At 31.0% G+C, this 19,834-nt stretch overlaps 1 protein-coding gene across 2 annotated transcripts in view; it reads right to left on the reverse strand.

The window, feature by feature from the left end:
- Positions 1-19,834, reverse strand: part of LOC134707877 (uncharacterized) — a 34,043-nt gene that overhangs the window by 13,150 nt on the left and 1,059 nt on the right. The window lies entirely within an intron of this gene.

Raw genomic sequence — 19,834 nt, forward strand, 5'->3', positions numbered from 1 at the left:
TATTGATGTCTCGGGATGATACGACATATGATACGGATTTTGCCATGTATTATTCTCTATGTAGTGCACAATTTGTTCCCATTGTATGATCCTTTAGTTCCTACAATCTTAAATTTATGGGGAAAAAATCATTGTTCTCGACATTCGGTTAATCAATATAACAATACAATGATGAAGATCTTGATGTGGTTTGCAAAATAGACAATAATGGGTAAATAATGCAGAACAAACGGAAAAAATAAAGCAAAGAGGAAAAAAAGCAACAACATAAAAGATAACAATTGGGTGCTTAATTATATTCTTCCTACTATTAAGTAGATGCTTAAATCTTTATTAAAGGTTTTTATCTTTACGATTATTTATATTGCCCTTATTTTGTTCATTATTTTGTACATTTTATAATAAGTCTGGTACATACATGGTGCGCAATCATTCTTTTTGTCGTGGTGGATCCAGTGATTGTTTAACCTAATTGAAATTGTTTTTGAAGCAATATGGCAGATGGTGTTGTTTTCTTTTTTTCCAGTTAAATAATTAGTAAACAGTGAATTGAATACCAAATCATGACATTCGCGAATAATCTTCTTTTCGTCATTTAAATAATGACAATTTATGGGAAAAAGTCTCATTGAAAAAATTATGCAAACAGACCGGGTAATTTAATTGATATCAATATGTAGGCGCTATTGTAAATTAAGCTTATTTTAGCGTTAGAGTACATTGATTTACAAGTATCAATGATATTGATGTATGGTGTCAATTAATGCATTTCATTATGATGAATGTCAACACCTCTTACTTTGCGATGCAATCATTAAATCCTCTTATATCACAGAAACCCTATCCTTTACTAGAATAGAATACGCTTAATTAAATTCTCCCTCATAAATTCGTCCGAATTTAAAATATTTCTAATCTATCTATATGGCTGAATAAGAGGCAAGTAAAAATGTAGGTTTGGTTTGCGTGCAGTAACTTCGAGTGTCATACACACGTACATCATCAGTGTACGCACAATCAGAGCTCACGGAAGAGTTATTTAACGTGTAGAGAATGTCATAAATGCGGAAATGTTTTACCATAGGACTTAAAATGTTTAGGTGACAACTTTAAAAAAAAATGGATTTTACAGAAAAAGAAGTACTAACAAGTGAAAATGGTATAACTAACATGTCCGCTATAGTAGAAATTGTTACAACTTTTAGATCTATCTTTGTAATGTTCTTCTTGGACGATTTTTAAAAAAAAAGGAGAAAGGAGGAAAAGTCACCACACTTACTAGATCTTACTACCACAAAAAAAAAAGCAACCACCCAAGTCATGCGTATAGTACTATACATCACTGTAACATTATACAGCTTTTTGACATGTTAGGAGGACTGAGTCTAACCAAATACGAGCTTCTGTTAAAATGTCATAATTGTGAAATGTGATATATTTGAACTGAGTTATTGTAATTGTAGACTTTCACAGTAAAATACTAGAAAATATTTTGAAATTCTAATGAATCAAATCACATTTTATTATCATATTTGTAAATATGAAGAGACCACCCCCAAGTTAATTGGATTTTCAAATTTAAAACAAGAATACATCGTTAATGGACAGGAATTAATCAAATTATACCCCTCAGCTTACTTTTCTTCAGTTGTATCATTAAATTTACATTTTGTAAATCAATATGTAAACACTTTCAAAATGTCATCATTATAATATATTTGTACTCATAAATCCCAGCTTTAAATTTTCTACCTTAAGCGTAATTTTATAATTATGGTAAAATTTGTATAATATCATTTTGGCTACACATGTACATGTATAGTACATACTTTGACTGTCGGTGGTCGTATAAATTGACATTTGTTGTCTCATTGGAACTCATACCACATCATCTTATTTATACCATGCATCATTATTAGCTATTGCATTTTTACACATATAGAGTTCTGTGACATTATGTACGGTTTCGTGAATTTCAGGTCACATACCCGTTGGTTTACAAGCATCTCGTCTGTACCAGCGTTAAATTGACTGATTCACAACGCTTGATTGTTTTCCGCCGACAGTTCAGTTTGAAGCATTACAACAGTCAGTATTTTCTTAAACTGAATAGCTCACTTGAACCAACAGGCAACACACCCATTTTGCGGATTTTCGTCTTATTTTTTTTTAAACTATGTACAATGTATAACTATGATCAGAGATTAAGAGAAACAGCAATATCAGACTTATAATTCTAATCAACATAACCAAAATTATAAGTTGGCTCATTCTAAGAGTTCATTTATATGAATTGCAATTAAGAATTGAATGCTTCTTTTTGTAAATTTATTGGGTGGTAAAAGCGTTGACCGAAGTACTAACATTTTGTATGAAGCGCGGAAGCGCTTCATTCTAAAAATGTACGCACGGTCAACGCTTTTACAACCCTATAAAGTTTCAAAAAGAAGTATTCAATACTTATAATTACATTTTTTTAGCTAAAATCATGAAAACACGATTTTTATCCAGTTTTATTTAATTCACCTGTGCACTTTTTTGTGGGACCTCGTGTCATCATGCATGATAAATGTTATTGTCTGATGCAATTGTTTACGGAATAACATGTTAGCCAATCAGAATTACGTATTATAATGAAACTAACATCTAATGTAATAATTTTAAAATAAGGAACAGTCAACAACACAAGTTTATTGATTGATTGAATGTTGGTTGCTTTATGCCGCATTAGCACAAAAAGGCTATATCGCGGCAAGTATATAGAATGACGTATACAAATAGGTCGACATGACTGAAATTGTCAATTGATCGATTTTTAAAGAAGTGCTTATAGTGTATCTATAATTCCAAGCTTGGCAATACATATCTTCAAAACTATAATTGAGAACGAGAAACTCTGTGGAGCCAAACAAAATTTAACAAACAAACAATGACCAAATATATTAGGGTGGCAAAATCATCAGTTGTCTCTTACTTGTAGATGTTGTAATTATAATTGCCCTCAAATGACAATGCTTACCCATTTTTATGAACATTTGGACATTTTCTAAAGTAAATTATTTATAATGAATATACACTCAAACGCGGCTTAGCTTAGCGAAAGGTAGTGCGACGTAATCAGTCAAACAAACTTTATTAGGTTAACTCTCTAAGGAACGATCGTTTCCATTGGTCAATTCAAACCTTCGACCTCACACCTTCGAAAATAGTACACACATACTATAACCAGAGACATATATACATATATATGTCTCTGCTATAACGTTGAATTCACGTATCTGGTCAAGGTCGTTTAAAGCTTCCATCGACGTATTCACATACATGATGCCAATCACAATTCTAACTTTTATAAATGTGCATGTTAAATTTATTTGTTTTTATAGTTTTCTGCAATTGGTAGTAAATAGTTTAAACTTTAAAATCTTAAGTTTTCACATCTAAATAATCAAATGTCTTCTCGAAACTTAATTCACATATTTTTTTTCATTTACTTCCCCCCCCCCCCCCCCCCCCCTCGGCCCCAAGTTGCTTATCCTGCATTTTCTTTTACTCAATGGACTCGATGAATTAACGTTGTGATGAATTAACGTTGTACTTGAAAAATGAAACCGTACTTTACTACAAACACTTTTCATATTCTTTTCCAAGTTCTTATGTATTCGACATAGGATAGTGATTTTTTTCTGATTCCGTTTACTTGAAGAAAAAAAAAAATCCCGAAATTATAAGTAAATTAATAACATGTAACCAACCATGCTTTGTTAAGAAAAAACGGAGATGGCCAATCATGGCACAGGGGATGATTAAATGTAGTTTATAAACTCCAACGATATACTTCATTAGGCTTTGTTATTCTCGGTTGAAAAATGAACGTAAATTATATATTATAAATACTTATAGACCGTCAGTGGTTTTCCCGTTTAGATGGTTTTACACTAGTAATTTGGGGGACCTTTATAGCTTGTTGTTTAGTGACTCCGTGTTGAAGGCCGTAAATTGACCTATGATGGTTTACTTTTATAAATTGTTATTTGGACGGGGAGTTGTCTCATTGGCACTCAAACCACATCTTCCCATAATGCATCTATGTAAATAGAAACAAACAGTTTTTATTCATTAAATCATTTAAATGTATCTGTTACAGTAAATAGGTGAAATTAGGAATTACATGTAATTACTGAAATTTAGGAATTACAGGTAATTCCTGATGCACTTAGTTAATACAAGTAATTCCTAAATCTGCCCAGTTATTACCAGTAATTACTAATTTTAAAACGAATTTTTACACCTATTTACTGACTGCTTAAACAATGTTGTATTATGATCAGATGATCAAAAGATATTGTCATAATAACTAGAAGATCAGTTAGTACTCTAAAAATATGGTATGGTTGATTTGTATTAAAAATATCTTGAATAAATATGGACTTTCAAATATTTGGTTAAATCAAAGTAACTTTAGTTTTAATCCGAAATGGTTAAAGTTGAGCATTATACAGATAATTTTTGACCAATTCCAGCAGACATGGAAATCAGAAATGGAAAATTTAACTTAAAAAACCACTTTGAGTTTGAAGAATATTTAGACTTATTACCTTGTAAAGATAAGATAACGTTATATAGGCTAAGAACTGGAATGAACTGTTATGTGCATTAGCTTCGAGATATGAAAAACAAATTTTTGTTGTTGTTAAATCATTTATAAAAATGATATAGTGAAATTATAATTCACTGTTAGCAGCCAATCTGGTTCTATTTTGTTAAATTAGCTAAGAAACAAGGTTGATGAGTTGTACACTTGCGAGTGAATATTAGGACCTCATTGCATACGTATTCATGTGACCTTCAATTCAACCCCGAGCTGGAGATGGGTTATTGATGTATTCAGCTATTAAAATTGTAAGAGTTTTGCAGAACAAATAGTCTCGCCTTCTTTTGCTGTTAATCGCAGGCTCAACAAAAAAAAAAAAAAAAAATAAGAATCAGTATTATGAGATACTTATTATAAGTGACTACGACATTGTTAGGATTATAACCTGTCGTCAGTATGAAAGAAATTAAAAGTGGTTCATATATTCATCCGTATAAAATCGGCACATGTATTTTATGTTATCCTTATATTTCTCATCATGCCGGGTACAAGATAATTGAGTTGCTGTATTCAAATAACTTAGAATAATATCCACCCCAATATTTGAAGTTAACAAAACCTTATTTATTTATTTTGACCAAAGGTTTGTAAACTATACAAATCATTGTTGTTACGTTCGTAGTAACATAGTAAATTCCATTGTCGGTCACCTATGTCAATTCACGTGCACACGACTACATTGTTGTTGTATTTAAATCTTTCGGCCAATGCAAAAAGACGTAACAAGTTGTTTGTTTGTGATACGCCAGAATGTTATCAATGAACTATCAAACGCTAAAGTCGACTGCATTTCAGTATATAGAGAAAACAGCCAGAAATATTCCCTATTTTAGAACTATGAATCGGCAAACAAAACCGATTGAAGTTTCATAACAGAAGAGTATCAATAACGAAATTTAATCAATGGCACTGAGTTAAGGTGGTACCCAACACCTCTACTAAAATTAATTTGGCTCGTTTAATTTTTATAAAATTGTGACAAAGTATTTACTTTGACCCTTTGACAATAATATACAAATTTCAAAAAATTTGAGCCAAGCATTTTATCAGAAAAATTACACTGGTTATATAGCAGTTTGACAAACACTAATTTTGATCATTGAGAAGCTTAACATTCCCCTAACAACACAGCGTCATTAAAACGTTTAATTGATTTCACGTAGTTATTTCCCTGTAGTGTTAGGTACCACCTTAAGAAGCCCCGGTATGAGTTTCTGTAATAATGAAATGCAAAGCTTTTTTATTTTGTTTCTCGTAGTATTACCATACAGCCAAATTTAGCATTCGTCTTAAATTTTCTTCAGAGTCGAAGCGAGAGACAAATATTCGATTTTTGGTCAACAAATGAGACACTACATGGTTTGATTGGTAATTCTGGTTGTTGTTTCGATAAATCTTTGATCAAATTGTGCACCAGTTTTAGGACGTGTCTACCATTTGAATTTCGTATTATGAATCTATCTACGTGATCCATATAACAATGTCTTCCCATTATTAAATCTTGTCTAATGATATCGACTGTTTTTAGATATAACAAAATAAAAACAGTCGTAATTTAAAGGGTTTTACCTAACTTTAAAGATAAATAATTCATTCATACATAAAATATTATTGGTTTATTGTATAAGATCTTAAAAGATGAAAGAATAAATATCAATAAGTCAATACAACATGATTTCTTGCGTTTGAAATTGAAATTAAATCTCACTTCAAGTACAGTTATTGATGCAATTAAACGGGGTTTAGTGCAGTCTTATCCTTTCTACATCTATTCACGGGTTTAGTTACTTCCTTTCAATTCGAAGTACATTTTAAAAAAATGAGTTTATTCACCTGTCTGTAAATACGAAAAGTTCTGAGAATAATATTATTGTAGTTAGACAACAGTTTTAATTCACAGACAAAAACACGCACATGCAAAAAACAAGAATTTTCATATAAAGCTTTCTAAACTTGATTTCATTTGTTAGAATTTCAATCTTCAACAAACTAACTATTTCTTTAATGGTACTAGTAGGCCTTTTACAGTCCTAATTAATTGATCATCAACATTTATTATGGATGATCATGGAGTTTTTTGTGACATGCCCCGGATTCATTATTTATTTAGAATTGGATGATTACATCTAGATGTTCGACACCAGTAGAGCTTAAAATTCAAAACCGAGTCCATCTCAATGAAATATGTGATGCAGTATGCTTGGTCTTTTTTCCTTATACAAATTAGCTTTATTTTTTCTCAGTTCAGTGCTATAAGGGATTATTCTACAGTTGATTTGTGTAATGACCCACCACACAGTGGCGGATCCATCCATTTACAAAAGGAGGAGGGTTCCAACAATACATGTCCCAATTAGAATGCATTGATCGACCAAATGAATGGGGTTCTAGCCCCCTGGATCCACAACTGCCACAGAGAATCTAACATGTCCAAAACGTATATACTCCGGAGTCAATGTCGGTAATTATGAAAATAGATTTTTGCTCGTTGTATATCTTTTTGATAATGATTCACATATGTAAAATAGTATTATTGTAAAATGTACTATAACCTATTTTTGTTACAATAACATGTACCAAACCAATGACTGTTTTCTGTTCTGTTATTGGGCTGTTGTGATAACTTTCACACATTACCCGTTTCCATTCTTTTTTCTTATGCAATATTCCATAAATGTTTTTATTTTATTTTTTATGCCCCACCTACGATAGTAGAGGGGCATTACGATTTCTGGTCTGCGCGTCCGTTATATCGTCCGTTCGTTCGTCCGTCTGTCCCGTTTAAGGTTAAAACTTTTGGTCGAGGTAGTTTTTGATGAAGTTGAATTCGAATCAACCTGAAACTTAGTATATATGTTCCTTATGATATGATCTTTCTTATTTCAATGCCAAATTAATCTTCTGACCCCAATTTCACGGTCCACTGAACATAGAAAATGATAGTGTGAGTAGGGCATCCGTGTACTGGGGACACATTCTTGTTTTAATATCTGTTGCTGATAAAATAAAGTATATTCGTGTCTTTATGTCTAAATGTTGCGTTTTATTCACAACCATAAAGTTAAATATTTTCTTTAATCTTATTTTTGATGTAAAGATGTTGACAAACATAAAATTTCTAATCTTTATTACATGTACATGTTTGGACAAGGATTAGATAATATAACAGAAATCTTAACAACTTGTCCCCAAATATTTCAACTTCATAGGAATATGACCTCTTTATTCAACAACTCTTGCATACCACTTTATACAATTTTTATGTCAGCTTGATCTGGAATAATCGTTTAATGTTTTCTATAAACCAATTTAGATAAATAATAAAATGATTTTATTAAATTATTGGTACTCGAAAATTTAATGTTTAAAAATTTTAGAGTAGTAAAGAGGTTTGTTTGGGTATTTATTACGAATTAGAGAGAACAAATTTTGAACTTTCAGAATTTGGCATATTAACGCGTTTAAGGTCACGTCAAAATAAACACGTGAAGTCTAATAAATTCACTGAAGATGTCTCAAAGAGTACTCTAGTAAGTGTTTTCTATTATGAATATTAAAGGGAGAGACACTGAAGATCTATTACTTATCATCATAACCATGCCTGCACACAAATATTTATAAAATAAAATTAAAAACAATGCAACAGTTCATGAGAACAGTAATTTGTTGTACGCGATTTGTGACTTTAATTCCTCTTGCACTCATCTCTTAGACAGATGTTGTTTTCTGTTATGTTAATTTTTTTTTCTAATTATTAAAAAAAGAGTACGAGAGACACAAACAATGTAGTTATCAAAAACATAGGTGCACTGCATGATGAGAGCTTTAAATTTTCATAGATATAAACGTACTATGTTTAAGTTTTGTCATTATAAAATATCAGTATTGAAACATTTTCAAATTATGATCTCTGTAATATTTTTTTAACTTTATTTCAGTTGTACATTTTGAAAATTGTTTAATTATCTGAAGTAAAAAATTTACAATTTAAATAGTTTAGTCTTCAGTGCACTTATATTCTCGGACTATTGGACCAAATGGTATATGTACCGAATGGTATATTTTGCGCCTGTCCCAAGTCAGGAGCCTCTGGCCTTTGTTAGTCTTGTATGATGTTAAATTTTAGTTTCTTGTGTATAATTCGGAGTTTAGTATGACGTCCATTATCACTGTACTATTATGCATATTTTAGGGGCCAGCTGAAGGAGACCTGTGGGTGCGGGAATTCTCGCTACATTGAAGACCCATTGGTTGCCTTCGGCTGTTGTTTGCTCTATGGTCGGGTGGTTGTCGCTTTGACATATTCACCATTTCCTTTCTCAATTTTATTCTTTCGATATACAACATTGGACTATATATGTATTAATTTTATCAATTCATAAATCCTTGAATTTAAATCTGATCTGTCTTTTCTAATACTAGTATCATTAATCTTAGTATGTGTTACATTTATCTTAATGACAGAACCAATAGATCTTGATAAAATATGGAACTCAATAAAATACCCGTTTTATGATGTTTAAAAGGTGAAAAGACCCATAATACCGAGGTTTCATTTGTCCATTCGGAAATGATAGATAACCGATCGAATTCGTTGTCTAATGGATTGTGGTATACATTGAAATGCTGTATACAATGTTGGTCAACTGATAATATTAAATATTTACTTTTATTGTTATAAAGCAATTCAGTTTTGGAAAAACAAATTCCAGATATATTCAACAAAGGTACGCGATTTGAGACGGAGTGTCAGTTTTTTCTCCTTTCTCAACCGACGCCTATGTTTCCTTTGCAACTGAAATTCACTCCACGTCTGCTTTGCCACAGACAATCACCGACTATACATATATATATACATACTGTATATTGATCACAAGCACAGATACATTTCATCCACGATATCCGTAACATGTTCCATCACTGACCTTTCATTATTAAACATCAACTAAACGACGTTTTTAGTCGATTTAAGGAGAAAAATTCTATTATTAGAATGAAAATACTAGGTGACTGCTAATGTACAAAATGATGCGAATTGAATGTGACAAAGCATTGTAATCAACACTAATGTACCTTTGTTTAAATTGATATTTTTCTGTTAAATAATTTACCCTTAATTATGGATTTTCCAATTAAATTATAATTTTACGTGGTTTTCACGGTACACGTCAAGTCGAGTTTCCGTAAAATTTGATTAAAACGGGCTTTTTATGTATTTACTTTAAGTGGCGCGAAAAGTCATATGCTGATTAATTAATCAGAAATAACATTTTCATATTTGCTAACAGTTTCTACAAATTTGTATAATCAATTCTAACTATGATATTTTAAATTAACACAATTGAGATTTACTTTATTGGTATTCCGGCGAATTTATTCCAAACTCTTGCAAACACATTTTCACATGTTACATATTATATAGAAAGTAGATACCCCAATACAAACCAATTTTGGTTGCATTTCATATATCATTTATGAACTCTCGTCACTTTTAAAAATTACAATATTTGAAACTAAATTCAAACCATTTGTTATGGTATGGTGATGCCCTGCACTATAGTTACACTGAAGAGGAAAATTGGTTGTCAAGTTGTATAATAAACATCTTGTAAATTGTCAAGATTCATGTTGAGATGTCAAGCAAAATTGATGACAGATTAAAAAGAATATTGATACATAAGCTTACGTTGCTAAAAAGATTTAAGATGAGACTTTTTCTCCTTTAAATTGAAGATCGTTGTTTAAGACACCCTGTTGCTATATAGACAACTAATACTTTCATCAAATTTTATTGTAAATTTTAGATATGTGGTTTTCATCTCGCTCATAAAAAGATCAGTATGTCAATCTGTATGTGAAATGTTATTTTGACCATTGTTCGTTTGAGTTAATTTAATACAGCCAGTGCAAACAGAAAACAACAACTACGTGAACTTTCCACCTTGCTTTACGGTTTATGCGTAGTAATTTCCACACCATGGAGTATGAAGTGTTTCGAGGACACAGTAGAATATAACATCACCACCTGCTTTGGAATGAACTTTTCATTTACAAAAAAATGTAACCTTGTAATTTAAACAACAACATATACTTTCGCCCCTATTTCATTCACTGACGGGTAGATCATAGAAAGCTTTTCACTACTTTAATATAAGCTTCCGTAAAACCTGACACAAATGGTTGCTGTTGTACTGTCTTTTGCAGTCCCGAAAAAATGAAGACCTTCATTGTTTTGCGTCCTTTTGTTTGTTTGTTTGCTTGCTCGTCGATCCGTCTGTTCGGCCGTCCATTTCTGTCCTGCTTCAGGTTCAAGCTTTTGGTCAAGGTAGTTTTTTATGAAGTATCAAAAACATGTATTTTTGAAGTACTTGATTCTCAATGGTGGTTTGGTTTGAAATTGCTTACGTCTAGTTGTAATGCATTTTTTTTTTCAAGACGAGGACTCTGTATGATTTATTACAAATCCAAAAGATACGATCGTAAACAATGCTTTAGATAAACTTGACATACAGAATGTCAGTGCAAGAAAAAACAACATTTTAATTCTGCGCCAAACTACACAATTTTCAAACTGATTTTCATCCGAAAAATACACAATGATTAAACAACAACAGTATAGTTATGACCTTTATTTGGGAAATACTGACCGGGGAATTCCACACCTTGTTAGCTTTCTAAATAATATTACCATAAAGAATGATTATGAAATACCACTTATTATAAATCGATTATTGAAAGTTGATTTCTATCATCTGTTTCATTATTTTCCCGCGGTTTTAAATTAAATAAATTTAGATATAAAATATTTATAACATAAGTTCTGGAAGAAATTTATTGATTTTGTGAGAAATAACATGAAATATTCAAATTATCAATATATACAATGTATATATATTGCGTTATTAATATAGAAAGGAAGGAAATTTATTCCTTTCCATAATTTCATGCATTTTCATTAACGGTAATGGTTTTGTATGTGGACGTAATTTATAGTACATCGGAACACGAATCTTAATAATCCATCAAATGTGTTCAATTGCATGTCAGAGAAAACTTTTTGTAAGGCACTTCCAACACCGAGGCACTTCCAACATCGGAACACGAGTTTTAATAAATACATCAAACTTCTCCAAATACATGCCAAAGAAAATACTTGTAAAATATTTCCATAATGCATATATTAAGATGTAGCATGATTTTCGATGAGATAAGTAAACTATCAATCAAAGACCAAAGGACATCAAACAAATCAACTACAGGTCACTGTACAAACTTCAACCACGTTCCTTCAATGTTGAGTATAAGCCATAATGTAAGTTATAGATATAGGCAGATGTATAAACATTTCAAAAAGAAAACTGATTGAGTAAAATCCATAATGTAAGCTATAAACATTTCAAAAAGAAAACTGATTCTCTTATTTAAGTAAAAATCAATGATTAAACGAGTAAAGATGAGTCAATTATGACAGAAGAAAACCAACTACAACTACTGACATATTACGTACATGTACAGCTTCTAGGTTTGGGACAGACACTAAGACAATGAGGCAGGATTAATATAAAAAAGAAGATGTTCTAGTAGTCAAATCGGTAATTGCCAATGAAACAACTCTTCACAAGAGACAAAAGAACACAGAAATTAACAAGTTTAGGTTATCGTACGGCCTCCAACAAGGAACAATGCCCATACCGCATAGACCATGGAAGCATTATATTGACATACTTCCATGCATAGACCATGGAAGCATTATATTGACATACTTCCATGCATAGACATACACATATTAGTTCAGCGCTCAATCCTTCCCAAACCTTTAGCAGTGATGTTACAGGATAACATTATAATCAACTGTGAAACCCAGTGGAACAGATGATCAGTTCTATACAAAAACTAAACCCTAATAGAGTAATAAAACTACAAAGACTAAAAGAACCGCTATAACAGTACTCGAAGTAAATTGAACTGCAGAAAACCAAGAACCCAATTGTAATTATAAATGAAGCTCCGTGTGTTCACATACTAAAATAAACCATAATATCTCAAGCAGTATAGGAACAGCAGAATTCTAAAAACAAAAAGGTGAAAAATTAGGATGTAAAATTATTCGCATTCAAGAAATAATTGTATTCTTGAAAATGTTTTCAATGGTGTTTTAACTAATTGTTCTTTCTATGTGATACATTCATAGATATCAGAAGAACTGGTATGAGTGCAAATGAGACAACTCTCCACCTAAGTCAAATTTTGTAAAAGATGTTCCATTATAGGTCTAAGTACGGTCTTCAACACGGAGCCTTGACTTACACCGAACAGCAAGCTATAAAAGGCACAAAAATGACTAAACCATTCAAACGGGATAACCAACGGTATAATCTATAATAAAATTAAAATTTACTAGATAATTTACTTCGCATGTACATGTATATCGTTATCGATGTTTAGCGAATAATTTCACTCAAAGCGTTGCTAACTTTTGTTCCATTTCAAAGGGATCGGTGTGGCCTTGAGATGAAGAACATATACAAAAGCATTGTTCCATTGCGTTAGGAGTTGTCATTTACATTTAGGGCTTTTTTGCTTTGAAGTTGTACAATATGTTTCTTTCCAATTTATTTTCTCTGTTAGAAAGAAAAAAATCCCTATGTCGCTTGAGTGCTAAAAGTTTGAAAAAAATAATTTATATGCAATCATTGAGTGCACTTCCGCATAATGGTAAAATCAAATTCCACTTCAAATGTAATAAAACTTCAGAAATCATTTCGCATTTGAAAAAGCAATAAAACGACCTGAAGTTTATAGCTGGGATTTACATGTTGTTCACATAGTAATTGTTTGAGTAAAAAAAAACTATTTAAAACTAAATATATGCAGAAATATATTGCTACATAACATTCTTATGCAAAAAAGTACATGTACATAGAATTCAATATAATAGGTAATGTAAATGTTTGTCAACGGTTTTATCATAAGCTTACTTATGTAGGTTTATTGTACTTTGAAAACTTTTATTTCCATTTTAACGACATATTACTTGTTTTAAAACGTTTATTGTTAAATTTTATAAGTTTTATTGAAATAGGCATCTTTTTTAACACAGCAACGATTAAATCTAAATCAAAGCCTCCAGGGTTTCCCCGGGAGCAATAACACGTTGGTCAAGTATCCACTCATCTAAAGCAAGTATGTTTCTTGAATATGTAAGACTGTTTAACCAATACACATATTTGACCCTTGACTTGAAATAAAAAATAATTAAGTAGACTTATTTGAACTAAGTTCACTTCAAATATTTGCCAAGTATTTCAGCTTAAAAACAACACCTTAACGCACCCTTACGCAATCCGTATCATGTTTGTGAACGTCTAGAATTACAGAAATAAAACAGTAAAAGGTAGTTCTAGTTACAACAGCGTTTAGACTGAATATGGCTAGATTATTGTACCTTGTTTTCTAACATGAGACGCTCTTACAACTCCTACATGTACTAAATGTAGCATATCTGTTTTCTTTTGTCACAATTCAGAAATTGTAATTTCAAACGCCGCAATATTTAACAGTCAAGACATCGTTTAAACTTCGTGATGTGAAAGAAGCTGCTGCGACTTGAACTTAAATTGGCAGTTAGGTTGTCATACTTTGACTTCTAGATGTGTGGTGTTTTATGATATTTGGTTGCTGCTATCTCATTTACTACCCCATCCAGTAACATATCATGTTTTTCTCATGTTGATTACACTCTTACCACTATTTATAGATTATCGTTGATTATCTCAACGAGATTGACTTCCTCGCTTGAGCTGGTACAGCTTGAGTTGAGAGTTGAGATGACCAATAATAATCTGTTTATCGCTATTTTACCTATGACGACGTTGTCAATTTCAATGTCAATTTCGTTAGCAACGCCATGGGCCTCCTTAGTTTCTAGCGATAATTTTTCCATCTCAAGCGAGAAACATATGAAAATTATCACAAAAAAAGATCAAAGGAAAAATGCACAAAATAGCGATAAATAGAAAATAATTAATTTGACCTTTAAGGATTATTGGTCAATTTTTAGAGAAAAATAATTCATATCATCATATTTCCACCTTTCCTTGAGTATTTTGATAGCTTCCAACATCAAATATTGAATATATTAACCAAAATCTGCTGCCAAAAAAAAAATCAATATCAAAGCACTGGTGAACTTTGACAGTATATTTTTATCAGTCAAATATGTTAAATTTTCAGTTCTGAATACCAGCGTGTATAGAAACTAAATGTTTTGTTTTGAATCGAAATCAATAAAGTCTTCAGTTCTTCAGATTACTGTAACCCTTTATAAGTTATTATTTCAGTTTTTCTTTATTTCCGGCTTGAAAATTTTGTTTGTGTATCGGAAATCTTTTCAATACAAATAAATGTATTAAATGCAAATCAAAGTGTGTGAATTTGTTTTATAACGTCAATTTTGAATTGTAACTTTTAAATCGCGTATTTGATATTCATGGTCATATTCTTTAATCATATCTATATTACTGATGAAGAGCATGCACTATTGAACTTTGGAAAACGGATTACATTTAAAATTTTACTATTTCCCACTGATCTAAATTAATAAATATCTACTTTGGGATGTAAGTATTTATCCGATTAGATAAAATAATAAATAAAAACAACCCATTATAGGTTCGTGCTTCTGAAGGGCTTTTCTGGATTTACCTTCATCTGGAACATACAAGGCCGAATATGTGAAAGCTACGGGTGTATAAGAAGAGTTGAAGAACTATATAATAAATAAAAATATCTGTTCTAATATAGAACTTTTCCGAATATTCTGACTTTTGTTCTATTTGTTTTTGCACAGAGAGTGCCAGTGAGATAATTCTCCATCCAAGTCGTAATTAATAAAAGTAAACCATTATAGGTAAAGTATGGTCTTCAACACAGAGCCATGGCTACATTAAGAATTAATTCTTGGAAGCCATAGATTTGTTTAAATTTTACACATGGCCTGGACCGTGATATTCGAATTTTATCCTGAGCGTTAGCGAGGAATAAAATTAACGAATATCACAGCCCAGGCCATGTTTAAATTTACAACAAATCTAGGGCTTCCATGAATTATTTCGATTCTAATAGGACAATAATTTCATTCAAATACTGAGGCGAGGGTGGGTATGCCGTGCGTGTAGCTGTTCTTTTTTTTACTCCTTGTTAAATAAAGCTCTAATATGACGTGTTCTTTCGCTTTGTAAACAACACTGTGTGAAAAATCTCGATATATCTATTATAGAATATCGGCGGAATAGGTAGTTGTAGCAAATGACAATATTCGGGTTACTTTTTACAATTGTTTGCAAGTTTTACTGTTGAATTTTTCTGTGTTCATTTTATAAGGAGTTCCAAAAATCCTCAAATTATCGAATAAACGGATTCTTTTGATATGATCAACTCAAGAATTGTTATGACGCAAATAACATGTACTCGAAAGAAGATAGTCAGAACGCTCAGCCTGGATTTTTGTTTTCTGATAATGTCCGTTGAATAAAGTTGATTAATTAACTTATAAACGATAAGCACTAATTTTTGTCTCGTTCAATGTTTATCTGAATAATCATAATTACAAAAATATAAACATGTTGGCCTTGTCCTGAATTCCTTTGCATCAATAAAGTTTGTATTTGTAAAGATAACCTCATTACAAGAACGCCACTGTAAAAGAATATCTGCGTTTACTGGAATCTTTTTTTAACCAATAGACCATAGAGGATGATTAAATACAAAATATGATAAACGAGCAGGTTTATGTTTCCTAATTGTATATTTTCCGTTTCTGAGAAGCAATGCATTTCTCACAATTACGAGTGTATAAAACAGTTGATAGAAGACACGTTTTCCGCAAGGTTGCAAGTTCTGTTAATGATTAAGACACCTTTTGAAATTGAATCGCGAAATATGATTTATTTCCAAATCTACATGTACTTTATATCATATCACTTCAGGTTCGAATTAAGATCAATGTTTATAAGTAATACAAATTTATTTATGTAAAAACACTATGTTCATTTCGCTTTAACTGAATTGGTTTCAAAAACAAATAAAGCTTATTTTCAAATTAAATACCTTTTGTGAAAATGTTGATTCACTATTAAGGTTAAAATCAATAAAAGATAGAGTAAATATTATTTAAAAACCCTTATAAATATTATAAGCAAACAATCATATATTTATGACACATAATGAACATGATCTGGTTATAAATATACGCTGAACTCTCTCTATTAATTTCCTCCATATCACGTAGAAGGAGATTTTGGGTATACGTAAATGAGACAGCGACCCAACAATATATATATATATTATATAAATATAATAAATCACAAGCACATGTAAACAAAAATCATTAGCAAAATTCTATGCCTTTCACATTTTAATTTAAATTTAAAAGTTGTATATTATACTGAGTGTACTATGTTGATAAATAATTTGATATGACCAACATGTAAATGTAAGTTGACTGGGTAATCCACTGTTTCAATAAAGTGCATTCTATTTCTATATAAAATGATATATACATGCTTATAGATTGTTTATATTGTCATTAATATTGGTACGTACATGTGCAGAAATTAATTTTCATCTTTTTTTTTTGGAAATACCGACACATATCTTTAGTTTTTACAGTATTTATAAATGAAACTTTTTGACATTTAAAACTATTATCATGCCTGTTTATTTTGTTCACACATCGTTGTCTATATAATGGAATTTTATACGACTATCATACAAGTGAGAGGTTAAGCTAGTTATAACACCAAGTTTGTTCCACTATTTTCTGCATAAGATAATGCCTGTACCAAGTCAGGAATATAACACTTGTTATTCATTCGTTTGATTTAGCCATTTGACTATGGACCTCCGTTTGATTTTTCCTCGGAGTTCAGTTTTTTTTGTGATTTTACTTTTTACAACAATAAGTATGAATTTACAATGTTAAATCAAATAGAAATATGGGATTCGGAAATACGTTGGGAAAGGTTATTGTTCTGGAAATGTTAAAACTGGATATGTAATGAAGATGTTTAAGATAAAAAGAAACTAAAGCTTTACTATTTTACAGGAAAAATTGGCAGTCAGAGGTCTTTTCCCCCGAATTTCGTTTCTGGAGCTAGCATGCTAATGTTTGAATAATGTATAGGAGACAATGCCTTTATTCCATGTTGATTGGTTGACAACAGTTACTGACTACAACAATGCCACATTCTTTGACCATCGGTTCTCATTGAGTTATGTGGAAATTATGTGTTCATCTTTGAAGCACCTTTGACAATTTAGGTACACAAACCGACAAACTGTTATGCATGGTTGTCTTATGTGAAAAGATTATTTCTTCCATAGCTGACACAAATATATTGTAAAATTATAGGTGATTGCAAAATGAGGATTCTTTAACAAGTATCTTCTAATTTCTGTTCATAATTATAGACATGTAGGAAGTATGGAAGTCCTTTATATAGAAGCAAGACCGCAGTTATCTACAGTAGAATATGATATGTCGATTGTAGAAATCATTCGCCTTTAAAATGAAAAAAATAAATCGTAATGTTTACGAGATGTATACTGGTTGTTAAATTTTCAAAAAAGATTCCCTGTTACACCCTTCTAAACGTTATAAGAAATTGAAATTCATAAAAAATTTTATTATCATCTTAACAAATATAAAATGATTCCTAATGAAATCTGAAGAGTTTCTTAACTATTTAAGGGCTTTATTGTTTTATGTCTTTGAAAGAATGATTTGTTTGCCCAAAGCTCGAAATATCTTTTTTTTTTTACTTTTGGACGCAATCTATCATTTTTTTCTTCAAAATTTATCTTTATAAGGTATGGAGGAAATATGGATTCAGAATAATTTTTTTTGTCATCTGCTTAACCGCAATATGTTTTTCATTATTATTTTCTGAAAACCCCTAAAACCGCCTTGATGTTACATGCAGGTCTTTCATTTACTAATTCTAAACCGCAACTTAGATGCGTGAAGATAAAATATTACCTTGTTGGAACCTAAATTCGTATTTCCACCTGGTACCGCTTTATATTGTACGCTTATTCTTAATTTCAATACAATGGAGGACAACAACAAAATAGTTGAATGCATACTAGGAAATTTGGATTACAAAAAAAAAAACACCATTAAGAATCCCTTCGAAATCAAATAAATGAGACAAGTGCGATGTCGCGGATTCTGTTTGCACTGTCCAGTGATATGATATGTAAATTTTGTTGCTTTGCTTTTTGCTGTGTTGCCTCGCTCGCCAACTGTATTTTTTTTAGACTGCACGAACTTTAACTGACAATAGCAAGTACGTGTGTCTCAAGTGAACGTGTGGGAAACTTAAGTATTATTCAAAAATTCAAGTGAAAATAACTTTCATTTAAAATCTGGATTTTCCAAGTGAAATATTTTATATCCCTTTAATTTGTCATGTCGGCATTAGATGTTATTAATTCGCCATTAAAACATCCACAAAGGGAACATCAAGTAATTTGGCTATTAAACGAAGCAAAGCTTAAACGACATGTTAAACAGTTCAACATATTTAATTGATGCTAAATATTTTGTGAATATACAGAACAAAATTTAATGTTTAACATTATAGCGTTTATAGATAGAAATATATTAGATGTACAGAATAAATAATAATTTATACGTCTACATTTATGTAATAAAAGGTTAAGATGACTCAATGCTATCTTTTATAGGCGATGGGAAATAGAAGTGGAACAATTGAGAGAGAAAAGACCACTCGTTTTGAACTTAGAACACTGGATTTCGGTCTTTAAAATCTACATTTTGGAAAGACTGTAAAATCCTCTATATTTATTTTTTCCTGCTCCAGCAAATGGAGGTTTGATTACTATGCAAAAATTAATTTCCAATTCTAACTGTAAAAATATAGAACAAAAGAGGGACGAAAGATACCAAAGGGACAGTCAAACTCATAAATCTAAAACAAACTGACAACGCCATGACTTAAAATAAAAAAGACAAACAGAAAAACAATAGTACACATGACACAACATAGAAAACAACATAGCCTCTGAAAAAAAAATTCCATTTGTTTTAACAGGCATCATTGTCAGAGTTCTCGAAATATTTTTTCACTTGGTGGTCCTTGAAAAAATCTGCTGGTTCTT

This window comes from Mytilus trossulus, chromosome 2, assembly GCF_036588685.1.
Source record: "Mytilus trossulus isolate FHL-02 chromosome 2, PNRI_Mtr1.1.1.hap1, whole genome shotgun sequence".
NCBI lineage: Eukaryota > Metazoa > Mollusca > Bivalvia > Mytilida > Mytilidae > Mytilus > Mytilus trossulus.